General features: G+C 45.1%; 1 protein-coding gene across 1 annotated transcript in view; it reads right to left on the minus strand.

Annotated features, from left to right (window-relative positions):
- The window catches only part of AMD1 (adenosylmethionine decarboxylase 1), a 314,714-nt gene that overhangs the window by 89,623 nt on the left and 208,654 nt on the right, over positions 1–16,437 (minus strand). The window lies entirely within an intron of this gene.

Below are 16,437 nucleotides of genomic sequence, written 5' to 3' on the forward strand. Positions count from 1 at the left end.
ACTGTAACAGGAACAGGCAAGCAAAAACGGAGGGTAATGCTACTCAATGCTAGAAGTCTATCTCAAAATGCATTCACTCGAGGCACTCCTTAAAATGGAGAACAGACATCTATGCAGTGACTGAGACCTGGTTCAAGGCTCCAGAGAGCACCCCTGCACTACCATGCTATAACTCATAAAACACTTTTCGGCCATGTAACCTGGACCAAAACACCAAAGGCGGAGGTGTCCATATTCATTAAGGATATCCAAACCTCCAGGCTAGTTGCTCAGCATAATGCATCAGAGGTTACCCAAGTGCAACTCTGGGCAAAACTGCAATCCAAATTGTAGCTTGCTACAGATCCCCCACCATGCCCCAAGATTCCCACTCATTTCTTGATGTACTGGAAAATATTAGGGTTCAACCAAACACCCCAATAATGGGCAACTTCAACTACCCCACCATTAACTGAGAAAACTACTCTTGTACCAACTCATTAGCTCAATGCTTTCTGGAATTCATAAACTCCAATGCCCTGGGATCAACTTATCCACAGCCCCACCAGGGGCAACAATATCCTAGACCTTAGTCATTATCAACATGAGTGACCAGTGTTCCACACCCGAACTCCTCGTTGGTCCGATCCGACCATAAGCTAATCATCCTCGATAGCCACATCAGGCCCCCACCCCCCATTAAGGAAACCATGGTAAAAATTTCTCCAAAGCCAACTTTATGCTTCTTAAGACAGAAGTGGTGAATTTCATGACAGCCATGCAGATGGGCAATACAGTTACAACTGCTGAATCCTACACAAATGCACTCTAAGCACTTACGAGTGCAAGGATCGTGCTATCCCAAACAGAACCAAGACGCTATCCTCAAAAAAAAAAAAAAAAAGGAAGCCAATCTGGTGGTCCCCTGCCATAAAACTGTAAAGCAGAAGAAATAGTTGCAAAAGAGTAAAATCCCATGAGTGGAGGAGCTCTCTGGTCAGCCTCAGTAAGAAGCAGAGATCCCTTAAGATCCTCCAGCGCCAACTACGAAAACAAAATTGCCACTAATTTTAAGGACAACCACAAAGCATTCTACAGCTATGGCAAAAATCTCGATGGTAACACCCAGATCTGCTCTGAATTAAAGCACAACCGCAAGAAAATTACAGAACTAACCGATATTGCCAACATCCTGGCAGACAGGTTCAGTGCTAACTTTACCCCCCTCACCCCGTAAAGGGCCCATATCTATACAGGAAGAATGCAAAGTTCCTATAATCGCAACTACGCAGGTAAAAGCTGCACACACTAAAAGCCAAAAAACAAAGCATCCATGGGACCGGACAACATCCCAGGCTTTGTTTTGCATGAACTTCAGAACTAACTGGCTCTCCCACTTTGCACCATGTTCAATAATAGGCCTCGAATCAGGCTTTGTGCCCACTGAATGGCACACAGCAACAGTTATCCCACTGCACAAAGGGGGAGCCATCATTGATCCCAGGAACGTATCATGAAACTCAAAGAAAGACATTGGTAACCTCCAATCTCTGGATCCCACCCAGTTTGGGTTTGTGAAAGGCAGATCATGCCTCCTGAACCTGATAGACTTCTTTGAGGCAGTCACCAAATCCATAGATGAGGGCAAGCCTATCTTGACCTCGCCAAGGCTTTTGACACCATCCCCCATTCTGGAATTATAGCTAAACTCACTAAACTATGTATAAATCCCTAAGACACAAGATGGGTTTCCATCTGGCTCACTGACAGAACCCATACTGTAAAAGTTGGAGACTCCAAATCTGACCTCAAACCAGTGACAAGTGGAGTACCACAGGGTTCGGTCCTGGTAACTCTCCTGTTTGGTATCTACTTCTCTGAAGCACAGGCTAACACACAAGACCGCTGGCTAACAAAGTTCGCAGATGACTGCAAACTAGGAGCCATAGTCAAGTCCCCATATGATGTGGACATCTTACAAAAGGGCCTCGCTGAGAGATGCCTGGTGTCAGAGCCATGGTCTCAAGCTCAATGCCAAAAAGTGCAGTGTCATACCCTTTGGTAAAAACTCTGTACCCCTGAACTACCACATGGGCAGTAATCTACTTAACACCGAATGTGTAATGAGACCTTGGGACCCAGATGGACAGTAGTCTCCTTTGATACTCACATCGCTACAGTAGTCAGGAAGTCCTACGTGGCACACAGAAAAGGGTTCTCATCCAGGAAAGAGAGGTCATTGTTCTCCTCAGAGTACAATGCCCCTTTTGGAATGTACCTCAAGACATCTGCAGCAGCTGGAAAGGCCACAGAGGTACCTCACAGATACTGGCCTCAAACAATGCCCTACACTGACAGCCTCCAAAAAACTCCAGCTTTACTCAGAGGTGATCTCTGCCTAACATACAAAGCTGTCAAACCCAGAGCTGTTGGACATGCGACACTAAGAAATCCCAATCCCTCGAGCTACACGCTCTAGGGACCTAAACCTTGTCACCACAATAAACAAGACATGCTGGAGGAATAGATTCCTGTCCCAGAGACTTCCCATACTCTGGAACAGGCTTACCCATGTTAAGCAAAGTTCATTAGCACTCAAGAAAAATTTTGATAAGTGAACGGGAAATAGGAAATGCACCCCAGGGATCACTTCTCAGTCTGCTTGACAGTGGCACAGGAAAATAACTTTCTTGGGTGGTGTAAGCCAGTGAACCTGGTTGGCTAGGCTTACGTAGGCCCTTGGGCCAATAGCCTACTACCTAGCTATGAACCTATGAATCCTACTTTCTAAAACTGCTCCGCAAGCAATGTCAAGCATCTAAGATAACTGGACTGCTTTGGGGCAGGGAAGGAAAAGGGAAGACATGGAAGGACATCTGTGGTCTCCACTAAAAGATTTACCGTCTGCACTGGGATTTGAAGAGATCGTTGATGTTGGGACCAAAGATTTCAGATAGTTTTCTCTTACGTTTTCACAATTCTGTTTTGGCTTTATTAGCTAAATAAATGTGAGCTCTCACAGCCAAAGTATTAGAGGTACAGATCTTTTACCTTACCCGCTCAGCAACCTCCTTCCAGTAGTAAAGAAAGCACCTGTAGGAACAGAACATGCAAAAGATGCCTGAAAACTTGCTTAGGAACAGTTGAAGCTGCAGGTCTAACGTCACATTAGAAAGGATCTGACAAATTTGGGCAGTAAATAAGTTCACCTAGGACATTGTGGCTGTGAATCAGGTATGCAATATTACTTGGAGACAGGACACTAATACCCATTAAATACACAACATGCACACCTTTTCTTCATCTACATATTTCTCCCTCTCTGTTAGTCAACCATCAGCTCTCCTGTTATTAGTCAGTGTTCATTCATCCCACTCCCACTGGAATGAGAACCAACAGCAGCTGGCTGTCATCCAGACAACCATTAACATTTTTGTTGCTTCTGCCTTAACCCTTCCCCAAGGGATGACCTGCAGAGGCTAAACCTTCTCTGGGTGTATACGTTCCTGCTTATACCCAAATAAAGGCTATGCAAACATGGCCTAGCAGAACCAAGCACAAGTCACCTGTCTGGTCCACAAGATGCATGCTCTGTACCTCTTCGCCAAAAAGTATCCCCAATGCAGGGTTTGTACAGTCTGCTGGATACTCATTCCCAGCCTCCCCCCAACTCAGCTTCTCTGCCATTAGAGATCACAATCAAAATTTTATCTATGCTACAGAACTGGGCTACATGCCTACATTTGTTTTTCTGCAATTCTGGAGGTTTTACATTTACACCACAGGTACTGGACTAAACATTTGAGGCAGTCTCCTCCATAGGAGGGGAGATTTCAAACACGTAATGAACAGAATGGTCTTAACAGCTTGAAAGCCACCAGCTCTTTGTAATTTAAAATTAAGAGGTTACCTCCAACACACAGAACCACCCACCCCCTGCTCTTGGACTGGAAATGGAGCCTTGATTTCAAGTTCTCCCCCCAAGAAAACCTGCTGCACTTTCAACATTACTTTTCAGAAAGCTAACGAACCATCAAACAGTTCAGAAGGTGCCTCTGATTCAAACAATGGCACAAATGGTTGAGGCTCCCCCTGGCACAACCAAAACAAATGTCCATTACCTTGACAGCCTATGGAACACACCAGCATCTGAAAATACAGGAGTCACGGAATCTATGGATAAAATCTCTTAACTAGAACTTGGCATCTGTGTAACGATGGGGCCTTGGATCAGACCTTCTGATCCAGTCACATTCTCCAAACTTGGATCAGACTCTTGAGCTCTCCCCTCTTACCCATAATTCACAACTACCCAAGCACCTCAGATTGAGCTTGCCGATTCCATACATCATAACCCGGACAGCAAACAAGAACGGCAGATGAGGCTCAGACATGGGATCCAAGAGTCCTGTCATGTTCCACAATCCTCTAGAAGAATAAGGCAGGGGGATGGCTGGGTGGGAAACTGAGATGGACAATGCAGATGCCAAGTGATGGTAACTTTCTAATCTGGATGTCTTCATTCCTCCTCACAATAGGGTCAGAGTCCCCAGATACGAGATTCCCAGATGGCCCTCAGAAAGATATGCTTAAGCACCACTGAGCCAAATAAAGCCTGTTACAAGAAACAGCATCCAACTTGTATTCTGTCAAAGGTGTGGGACCACGTCACTACTGCACAAGTACCAATGGAGGTTCTAGATGAGTAGTAGTATCCACAGCCCTGGTGGAATGCGCCCTAGGAGGTTGAAGCAATTCTAAGCCCTTTTGAGAGTAAATGAAAGATGTAACCGGTTATCCATTTTGCTAGAGTAAACTTGGAAACAGCTTGGCCTACTTTGTTAGCCAAGAAGGCTACAACCAGTTGGTCAAACTTCTGTGTTGTCTAGTTCTGGGCAGAAAAAAGTCATCTACAAACGTCAACATGAACATACTCCCCTTTGTTAGAAAAATTTGGAAAGAACACTGCTAAGTGAATGGACTGCTTTCCATGGTTAGTTTAGGCATACAGGGAGGACCTGGTACATACAGAAATGATCTTTATGAAAAATGATGCAAGGAGGTTTGGAAAATAAGGCATTATCTTAGCTGAAGTAACTGCCACTAAAAGATGGTCTTCCATGACAAACTTCATGTCGCAACTGACAGGGTCCCAGAGTCGAAACCTGCAGCACAACAGTGAGGTCCCAAGGAGGGAAAGGGTCCTTGGAGGCCTCAACGAGAAAATACCTTTGATAAAGAATTTGCAGTCTAAAGGTGGACAGGGAATGTACAGTTGTGTACACTTACCATAAATGTAGATGGCTAGAGTGTATTCACTGTTGCAGTCATCACGTTTGGGTTGATTCCCAAAGCCAAGGAAGGGAGGAAGTTAAAGAGCATTAGGGCCAGCTATTAATCCCTGCAAGACTGCAGTGGCAAATCCAGCTCTGGATTTAGAAAAGATAGGCAAGTGGTAAATGCTTGAAGGCTCCAACTAGCAGCTTCTAGGATGTCCCTGGTAGGGACCCCTCTGAATTGCCGCAGAGGTAGATGCAGCCTTGGTGGAATGATCTTATCCCCTTGCGGGGTAGGTTTTCCATGGTGCTTGCAGCAGAAATTAATGCAATGGGCTATTCATTTGGAAATGGTTTGCTTTGAAATGGCCTTGAAATGGCCTTCCCCTCTGCCCCTGCAGCAAAGCTAACTAGTAGCTGCTCAGATTTTCTGGTAGGCTTAGTCCTGTCCAAAAAGAATTTAAGTTGTCTATGCATGTCCAGAGAGTACAGTATTCGTTCCCCTTTGTTTTGTGATTAGGGAAAAAAGTAGGCAAATGGACTGATTTAGGGCCACAGAAAACACCACCTTGGGCATAAAGAAAGGGTTAGTCTGGAGGGAAAAGTACAGTTTTGTACCTACCATAAATGTAGATGTTCGAGGATTCCCTTGCTGCAGTCCTGACTATTGGGTATAGTCCGCGTCCCAGTCGGCCCGAATACCAGAGTATAAGGCTGACGTCGGTCATGGCGCCTTAGACTGACGTCAGTACGCCAGGGTACTACGCGCATGACCGACGCCATTTCTCAGTCTTTTCTTGCCCCAGATGTCAGAAGACCCAAAAAGACAAGTCCCAAAAACAACCTGCACCAATAAACATGTACAATATATACAGTAATATATATATATACAAAAAATATAAGCATGTAAACTCACCTACACAACCACCCTGAAACACAGAGGGAAGGAGGGAGGGTAAATTGGACTGCAGCAAGGGAATCCTCGAACATCTACATTTATGGTAGGTACAAAACTGTACTATGTTCTTCGTCTTCCCTTGCTGCAGTCCTGACTATTGGGTAGAATCCCAAAGCAGAGGTAAGGGAGGCTGGCAAATTATAAAGTAGCAGGAGCTGACAACATGCCTTGTAAAACAGCTGTGGCAAAACCAGCTCTAGTCTTAGAGTATATAGGCAGGTGATAATGCCTAGAGAAAGTATGCACTGAACTCCAAGTAGCTGCTTCCAGAATATCCTTAGTTGCCACCCCCCTTAGAAATGCTGTTGAAGTGGCCGTAGCCCTAGTGGAATGAGGCCTAATCCCAGCTGGAACCTCTTTGCCATGATGGGAATAACAAAATGCAATGCAAAAGCCAATCCACCTAGAAATAGTTTGTTTTGACACAGGTTTGCCTTGTGAACTTAAAGCAAAAGAAACAAGTAACTGCTGAGACTGCCTAAAATCTTTAGTCCTGCTCAGATAAAACGCAATTGCCTGTGTACATCTAAAGTGTGCAAAATCTTTTCCCCTTTATTTTGAGGATCTGCAAAAAACGTAGGCAAATGAATAGTTTGGTTTAAAGCCACACTAGAAACCACCTTAGGCATAAAGGAAGGATTAGTACGTAATGATACCCTGTCCTTATGGAAAATCAAAAGGGCTCTACTGCCATAAGGGCCTGCACCTCAGATACCCTTCTTGCAGAAGTAATAGCCAACAGAAAAGCAGTCTTCCATGACAAATATTTCAATTCAGCAGTAGCTGCCGGCTCAAAAGGTTGTAGAGTAAGTTTTTCCAACACAAAATTGAGATCCCAAGCAGGAGTAGGAGCTCTAATGGGGGGTCTTATATTCTTTGCCCTCTAAGAAACTGCTTGAACAAAGGATGCGAAAACAAAGGTGGGTCACAATCATAGTGAGCTGAAATTGCTGCAGCATGAATCTTTATGGAAGAGAAAGACAAACCTTTGTCCAATAACTCAGTAAGATATTGAAGAGCCACACTCAAATTAGGCTCTGAAATTTCCAAATTCTGTGCTGTACACCAAAATAAAAATCTCTTCCATTTTTCTGCGTACACTCTCCTAGTACTAGGCCTTCTAGCTTCCATAATCACATTTAAAACTTGTTGAGGAAGCTGAGACCGTCCATGTTTCAACCCAGAATATGCCAAGCTGTGAGATGGAGAGATTGAAGCTTGACATTGAGTAGATGACCGTCCTTCTGAGATAACAGATGAGGAATCAGAGGTAAAGGCCATGGAGGCTTCTTTACAAGACTCCTTAGAAGTGGGTACCAGTGTTGCCGAGGCCAATCTGGAGCTATCAAAATCATCCTTGGCCTGTCCTGTCTGACCTTTAGTAATACCTTTGGAAGAAGAGGTAGAGGTGGAAAAGCATAGACATGAAGGTTTTTCCAACTGAAAGACAGAGCATCCACTTTCCAAGCTGTGTGATGAAACCCCTTTGTGCAATACTTTGGCAGCTGGTGGTTTAGTGGAGAAGCGAACAGATCTATGTCTGGAGTTCCCCATGACACTGTCAATTTCTGAAATACATGAAGATCCAGTTTCCACTCGTGGGGATCCATGATTTGTCTGCTTAATACATCTGCTAGGGAGTTCTGTGCTCCTGGCAGAAACCTTACCTGAAGAGTCAGTTGCAGGCTTAACGCAGTCTCCCATAAAATCATTGCTTGCCTGCATAGAGGATAAGAATGTGTTCCCCCTTGCTTGTTGATGTACCACATGACAGTTGTGTTGTCTGTCAGAATCAACACCTGCCCTGGAAGAAGTAACTCCTTGAACGCCATCAATGCAAACTGGACTGCTAACATCTCCTTCATGTTGATATGTAGATGCTGTAGTCTGGCAGGCCACTTGTCTTGTATCCACTTTCCATTTAGATGAGCTCCCAAGCAGTGTCCGAGGCATCTGTCGTTAAAATCTGACTCGCCTCTGGCCGGGTCACAGAGAGTCCCTTGTTTAGGTGACATTCCTGAGCCCACCACAAGAATTCCTTTTGAAGGCAAGGTATTATTTGAATGACAGTGTCCAAATCTTGGCAGTGCTGTGTCCATACATTTTTGAGATACCATTGCAGCTTCCTCATATGCAGTTTGGCATTGGGAAGCACCAGAATACAAGATGCCATGAACCCTAATGCTTGAAGGACTGTCCTTGCAGTCAGCACGGACTGATGAGATAGTTGATGGAAGTAAAATGACAGACTCTTTTGTTTGTCCGGGGTTAAAAGGCCATCTGGGCTGCTGTATTCAGTCTCACACCCAGAAAGCACATGTCTTGAGAGGGTACTAGACTGGACTTTATTTCGTTCACAGAATACCCTAGGCATCTTAGCACTGCTATGACATATTCCAGATGCTGTAGAAGGTGTTCTTTTCTTGAGCCAGAATCAGGCAGTCGTCCAAGTAAGGATAAATTTGAATGCCTTGAAGCCTGAAGTAAGCTATCACTGGAGCCAGAACCTTTGTGAATACTCTGGGCAGTAGATAAGCCAAAGGGCAATGCAGAGAACTGATAATGAAAATCTCCAGTTGAAACCGCAGATACTTTCTGCAACTTAGCCTTATGGGCACATGAAGGTAAGCTTCCTTGAGATCCAAAGTTACCATCCAGTGATCCTTGCCCAGCAGAGGTAACAGTTGTTGTAACGTCAACATCTTGAACTTGGGAATGTCCAGATAAGTGTTGAGGATAGATAAATCCAAAATTGGTCTCCACGTGTTCCCCTTCTTTGGTACTAGGAACAGGCGAGAATAAAATCCGAAGCCCCTTTCTGACACAGGGACTGGCTGAATAGCCCCTATCTGGAGTAACTGAGAAACTTGCTTGAGAGCCTCTTTTCTTTGTGGAGGAGGAACATCTGGCATGCCTTTGAAAGGGGCATTGTGTGGAAATAAAATCTGTACCCGTGATGAATGATATCCAGCACCCATCTGTCTTGAGTGATTAAATCCCAATTTTCTTTGAAAAGAGACAATCTTCCTCCCAAAGGAGCTGCCAGGCGAGAGTCCACTGGCAGCTGAAAAGGCAGGTCATTGGGTCTGCTTACGAAAGGACTGACCCCTGCCCTCACCAGAAGTCTGAGCAGGTGAACTGTCTGATCTAGGCCTAAGCAGAACCTTGAGCCCTGCCCCTACCACGTCTAGATCTACCCCTAGACTGGGAACCATAAGCAGGATATGTCCACCCCTTAGCAGGCCAATTTCTACTAAACTTGGAGGCTGCACCTGCAAAAATCTTTAACAGTCTGCATAGACTTAGCTTTGTCCTCCATTTTCTTTAAAACTGCTTCCACAGGCGGTCCAAACAACACATCAGACTGTAAAGGAGCATCCAAAATCCTTGTCTTAACATGCTCAGCTAAATTCTGATCCTTCAACCATGCATGTCTGCGAAGAACAGAACTAGTAGCAGCCACCCTCGAGGAGGCCTGAACAGCATCAAAACCACACTGCAAAGAATGCTTACCCACTTGTTCAGACACATGAACCAAATCCAGCAATTCTTTACACTCAATACCTTCCGCCAAAGCATCCACCTTAGATTTCAATTGTGAAAGGAGATAATTCTGATATTTCAGCATATGAAATTGACAATTCAATGCCCTCATGGCTAGAGTGGAAGAAGTATATACTTTCTTACCCCACCTATCCAAAGCCCTTGCCTCTTTATCAGAGGGTACAGGATTTTTAACCACAGAAGCTTTAACACCTTTAGGCCCCTGAGAAACAGTTTCTGGGTCCGCCCTGGGACTCTTAAACAAATACTTATGAGCTTCGGGCACCCTATAATACCTATCCGGCTTAACAGGAGCAGGAGGCAAGGAGTCAGGGTTCAGAGAGGCCTCTGCAAAAACATCCTCCACCACATTCAAGACGGGAGGAATAGCTGAGGGCCTATGCGGAGGCAAGAGCAAGAATTCCCTAAGCCTTTTTCTGGAGTCAGAGTAATCTTGGCCTTCCCATTTAAAGTGCTCCCTCATGGAGTGAAGAGTCTCTGAAAATGAAAAATCCTCAGGAGGAGAAGCTGAAGGAGTAGAATCATCCACATCAGAATCAGAATAAGCAGGAAACTCTTGCAAGTCTTCCACAGAAGACTCTGAAGCCTGTGAACACTGTTCAAAACTATCAAACTCCTGTTCCACCCTAGGCCTCTTATCAGGTGGGGCATAGAACCTCTAATCAGAGTAATCAAATCTTCTGCCATTTTAAGCATATGTTTCTTAGGCACAGAGCCCGAAATGCTAGGAGAAACCCCTACAGAAGCTGAACTTGGCCTTCCTCTAAAAGAGGCTTTGGCAACAGAAGGAGAGGCCCTAACTACCTTGGGAAGAACAGTTGCAGAAGCCCCTCTTACCCTGGCCTACCTAAGCACCTCAGATTGAGGCGATTCCATACATCCTGTAACAGTAAAGTATCTGCCTGAGACTCAGACATAGAGACTCCTGGCAAAACCTCTGAAGAATAAAGGCAGGGGATGGCTGGGGTGGGAAATTGAGATGGACAATGCAGATGAAGTGATGCCCCGAACGAGAGATTCCCAGATGGCCCTCAGAAGATATGCTTAAGCTCCACTGAGCCAAATAAAGCCTGTTACAAGAAACAGCGTCCAACTTGGACTGTCGGTTCCTCACTACTTCACAAGTCCAATGGAGGTTCTAGATGAGTAGTAGTATCCACAGCCCTTATCCATTTTGCTAGAGTAAACTTGGAAACAGCTTGGCCTACTTTGTTAGCCAAGAAGGCTACAACCAGTTGGTCAAACTTCAAAGTGCTAGTTCTGGGCAGAAAAGTCATCTACACAACATGAACATACTCCCCTTTGTTAGCTGCTTTCCATGGTTAGTTTAGGCATACAGGGAGTACATACAGAAATGATCTTTATGAAAATGATGCAAGGAGGTTTGGAAAATCATTATCTTAGCTGAAGTAACTGCCACTAAAAGATGGTCTTCCATGACAAACTTCATGTCGCAACTGACAGGTCCCAGAGTGAAACCTGCAGCACAACAGTGAGAAAGGCCTCAACGAGAAAATACCTTTGATAAAGAATTTGCAGTCGGTGGACAGGACGTAAGCAGTTGTGTACACTTACCATAAATGTAGATGGCTAGAGTGTATTCACTGTTGCAGTCATCACGTCTGATTCCCAAAGCCAAAAGGGAGGAAGTTAAAGAGCATTAGGTTAATCCCTGCAAGACTGCAGTGGCAAATCAGCCTGGATTTAGAAAAGATCAGCTTCTAGGGGACCGAAATGGCCTTGAAATGGCCTTCCCCTCTGCCCCTGCAGCAAAGCTAACTAGTAGCTGCTCAGATTTTCTGGTAGGCTTAGTCCTGTCCAAAAAGAATTTAAGTTGTCTATGCATGTCCAGAGAGTACAGTATTCGATTAGGGAGGCAAATGGACTATACCACAGTCACCACTGCAGCAAGGAAGTCTGAAGGAAACCCTGTCCACATGGAAGATTAAGGGTTCCACTGCCATGAGGGCCTGTAAATTCACTCTTCTTGCTGAAGTAATGGCTAGAAGGAAGGTTGTTTTCCAAGAAAGGAATTTTCAACTCAGCTGTAGCTGCTGGTTCAAAGGGGAAGACAGCTTTTCCAATACAAAGTTAATGTCCCAGGCTGGAGTGGGAGCTCTCCTGGGGGGGGGGGGTCTTGCATTTTTGGCCCTTCTAAGGAACTGCTTTAGCAAGGGGTGAAAGAAAAGGGGTGGCTCTGTATTATGCGCTATGGCAGATGCATGAATTTCAACTTTTAACAAAGGAACAGTCTTAATACAAGGAATGATAGAAATCATTGTTTCCAGGTCCTGAGAATGTTGACACCATAGGCTTTTTAGATACCATTCCTCATATGCAGTCTTGCATATGGAATTAGTAAAATGCAAAAGGTCATGAACCCCAGGGCTTGCAGTTTTTCCTTGCTGATTAGCTGGGGTTTTGTGACCAATAGTTTGAAGCAGGCTGTCAAGTACACTTGTTTCTCTGGAGTGAGGAATGCCATCTGGGAAGTTGTGTTCAAGCTTGCTCCCAGGAATACAATCTGTTGGCAGGGTACCAGGTGAGATTTATTTTTGTTGATGGTGTACCCCCAATGAGGTTAGAAGTTTCTTTACAAATGCCAAGTGTTGTAATAGCAAGTCCTGGCTTTCTGCCTGAATCAGACAATCGTCCAAATATGGGTAAATTTGAATATTTCTCAGACTGCAAAAATGCAATAGCTGGAGCTAGGCACTTTGTGAATACCCTGGGAGCAGTAGATAAGCCAAAGGGAAGTGCAGAAAACTGCTAGTGCATGGAGCCTGCCCTGAAGCGTAGGTATTTCCTGCAAGATTCCCTTATTGGGATGTGCAGGTAAGCTTCCTTTAGGTCTAGGGTTGCCAGGCATCCTTGGCTAGCATGGAAAGAATGTTAGTTAGCATTTTGAATTTTCTAACTACCAGAAAGGTGCTGCGAATAGAGAGGTCCAGGATAAGACGCCAAGAGTTGTCTTTCTGGGTACCAGAAAAATCTTGAATAAAAGCCTTGTCTCCTTTGTTCTGCTGGGACAGGCTGAATAGCCCCGACATGGACAGAGAACCTGCTGTTGGGCCTCTGCCCTTTGATTTTGGGGTAGGTCTGGCCAACCACTTGGTGTTGGGTAGGGTGTGGATGTGGAACCTATCCTTGGGGAAACTGTTCAAAACCCAATTGCCCTGGGTAACGAGTTCACAGTTTTTTGCATGCAGGGAGAGCTTTCCTCCTAAGGATGCACGTAGTAGAGCAGGGTTTGGAAGGGTTAAGGTTAAATCATTGTGCCATTTTTCTGTAGGGGGTGCCTTACTACTCCCGGTTTTGGAAGTGGGAGCCCCCCCCCCACTGCTTAGGTTTGTGCGAAGCCTGAGACTAGGTGGTCTGCTGTTCCTGGGTTTGAACTGAAAAGGCCTAGAAGGGACTGGAAAGGACCAGTTCTTAGGCCAATGCCTACTGAATCCAGGAGGCTGCACTTAAGAAATTTAACAGTTTGCATAGATTAAGCTTTTTCCTACATCCTTTTGAAGACTTCTGCTTTGTTGCCAAAAAGGCAGTCGTGGTTTAAGGGAGCATCCAGTAATTTAGCTTTTATATGATCTGGCAAGTTTTGTTCCTTAAGCCAAGCATGCCTTCCAAGTACAGACCCAGTGACAGCAGCCCTGCAAGATGCTTCTAAACCGTCAAAATCACACTGCAAAGTAAGTTTACCAACTTGTTCTGCAGAATGCATTAAATCCTGTAATTGTGTTAGAGTCAGGAATCAACATTTTCTGTTTAAGTAGCCCCATAACATGCTACTGATACTTTTAACATATGAAACTGGCAATTTAAAGCCCTGAAGGCCAAAGCAGCAGAAGTGTATATCTTCTTACCCCATCTGTCTGAGGCTCTAGAATCTCTATCCGAAGGGGTAGGAGTTTTGGCAGCAGTAGCCTAAATGTCTTTTGGTCCTTGGGAAATGGTCTCTGGATCCGCAGGATTCTTGGAGAAATTTGAGTCAGGTACTCTACCAGTCAGGTCTTCTGGGAGCTGGAGGTAAAGTGTCTGGGGAAAGGCTGGATTCCAAGAAAGCATCATCGACAATGTCCAGAACACGAGGGATAGCTAAAGGCCTGTTGAGGTAGGAGTAAAAATTCCCCAAACCACTTTTTCAAGTCATAGTAATCTTGGCTTTCCCAGCAGAAATGCAGTGTGCAAGGTTTCACTGAACGAAAAATCTTTGTAGGGGAAGCAGTGGGAATTGAATCCTCTGCATCAGAATCCTCTTAAGTAGATAAGGGTAAATCCTGGTAATCAGAAGAAAAATCAGATTCCTTATCAGAAGAATCGGAAAGAAACTCAGTTCTAGGTCTCAGAGGGGAAGGCTGGCTTCCCCTAATAAAGGTAATGAGGTCTTCAGCCATTTTTAAGCATGTGTTTTTTAGGCACATGGGCCTGTGGTTTGGTCGTTAGTTTTCTAGGTGTGGCGCAAGTTTTAGGTCTGGATGAAAACAATGGCGTCAGTTTAATATGAATGTCTGTAGGCCTGAATAAACCCTCAGAAGCCCGTGCCTGCACAGCACCTCCAGACCCATCCAAGGCAGAGACATCTGCAGATTCCATAGTCGAATCATCTTGCGGCATACCAGACTCCGAATGAGTCTCAGTAGAGGCCTGCGAAATCAGAAGTGGCGGGTATCAGGGGCTGTGAAAGCACCTCAGAGTACCGGTGGACTGGCGACTAGCTTAACTGAAGCGTTGGCAGTTCTGGACCTAAGCAGTCTGTCTATCCTTACGTTTTCTCGGAAGATCAGTAGTTGGATGGCTTGACAAAGCCAATTTGGAGTACACAGAACGAGTACAAAAATAATTGGCTGCAAAAATAGCCCGACGGATAGTTCGGGCATTGAATAAGGCAAAAAACAGACTGACGTCATGGTTTGAGCCTAAGCAGGGGATGCAGTAAGAATGACGAGGCATTTGCTTTCCACAGGTAAGACAATTGTTAACTTTTACTGACAGTGGTTAAAGAAAAAGGATCCCCAATGGGGTACTTAGCTTTTTTGAAGACTTCGGGTCTGAAAACTCAAACGAAAATTTCAGGAGTGGGCCGACTGGCACTTGCGAACTGCTGCTTCGGGCAGCATACGGCAAGAAAGACTGAATGGCGTCAGCTGCATGTTTTATTCCCTTGACGTCAAGGAAGGAGCGACAAGAGTCTGATGCAGAAATCCAAAGACACTGATATTCAGGCTGGCTGAGGGCTACCTGCAGGCAGAACTCAAATGTGATTACTGCAACAGTGAAACACGAAGAACACCAAGATGTCAGTCTTAACTACAACAGTCCCCAAAGGGAGAGTGCTCTGAAAAGCTTGCAACATTAGAACTGCTCTCATCTGTAGAACACTGAAATGCAACCTGGTCTCGATGGGGGGACCACATGCTTTGTACCATCTTACCACTAATACCTCCCATCCAAACTGGGAGGTGTCTGGACACCTGTGGCTACTGGGGGGGGGGGGGGGGTAAAAACAGTCTTGCCTAGAAGGAGATTGAATCCAACACCTGATGTGCTGTTTACCAACTCTAGTCATGCTGATGGGACTTGAGAGGCTGATTGACAGTACAATGGTATATTTTGTCCACTAAAGAATCCGCATGCAGAGTGTAACGCCCCATTTGGCATATAACTCACTAGACATACAATAGCTGGAAAAGCCACAAAAGTACTTCAGAGAGGATCCTAGGCCTTAACACATGTCCCACATGGACAGAAAAACACCAGCTATTCTGTGCATCGTATCTTCTACTAAGAGGCGATCTCTGCTTGACTTAAAACCATGTTTGACCCAGCTCTGTCAGAAATGCTACATCTAAAGAAATCAAAATCCCTCCGCACCACACTACAAAGACCTCAACCTCATTACCAGAAGCAGAACATGCTGGAGAGAGGTTTATAACCCAGAGACTGCCTTTGCTGTGAACAGACTTCCCATATATGTCAAGCAGAACATCTCACGGGCCCTCTAAGAAAAATTGTGATGAGTGGATGGGAAATAGTTCATCCTGGGATCACGAGTGGCTCTGATAGAGGCACAGGGAACTAATGTCGGGCAGCATGATCCCAGGGCACTTCTATAGGCTAGGCTTGAAAAGGCTCCATGGTCATTAGCCTAGCACACATCTATGAACCTATAAGCTAGCTAGGAGGACTAAATTGCAGCTAACATGGATCCTAAGACTTGTAAGACTAGGGGGGGGGGGGGCAAAGGACAGTGCTCTGAACTGGAAATGACTGCCTCCCAGCCAAAACCACAGAAATCTCCTGGAGCACCTGTATTTTGATGCGATAGTACACATCTCAGATCTATTCAGCACATCCAAGCATCCTTGAGCAATGGCAGAATGGACTGGACTGTAACCATAGCTTAGATCCAGAAAGGGTTTTGGGTTCCCTATCTTTCAGCACCAAAAAGAAACAGTAGTAGGTTCTGAATCCTCTTCCTCTTGGATGACTTTTTGCAGCAGTTTTAGAATTTTGTGTGCTACCTGCTCCCTGACTGGGTGGCACACCAGGGAGGTTCTTGAAGTTTGGAAGGGAGGGAAAGGGAATGTCACCTCTGGACATTATGCTTAGCACCTAGGAATTTTGAAGTCAAATGGGTCCAGGCTTCCGTGTGCCAAG

The sequence above is a fragment of the Protopterus annectens genome, chromosome 1.part0 (assembly GCF_019279795.1).
Source record: "Protopterus annectens isolate FY-2018-M chromosome 1.part0, PAN1.0, whole genome shotgun sequence".
In the NCBI taxonomy this organism is placed as follows: Eukaryota; Metazoa; Chordata; order Ceratodontiformes; family Protopteridae; genus Protopterus; species Protopterus annectens.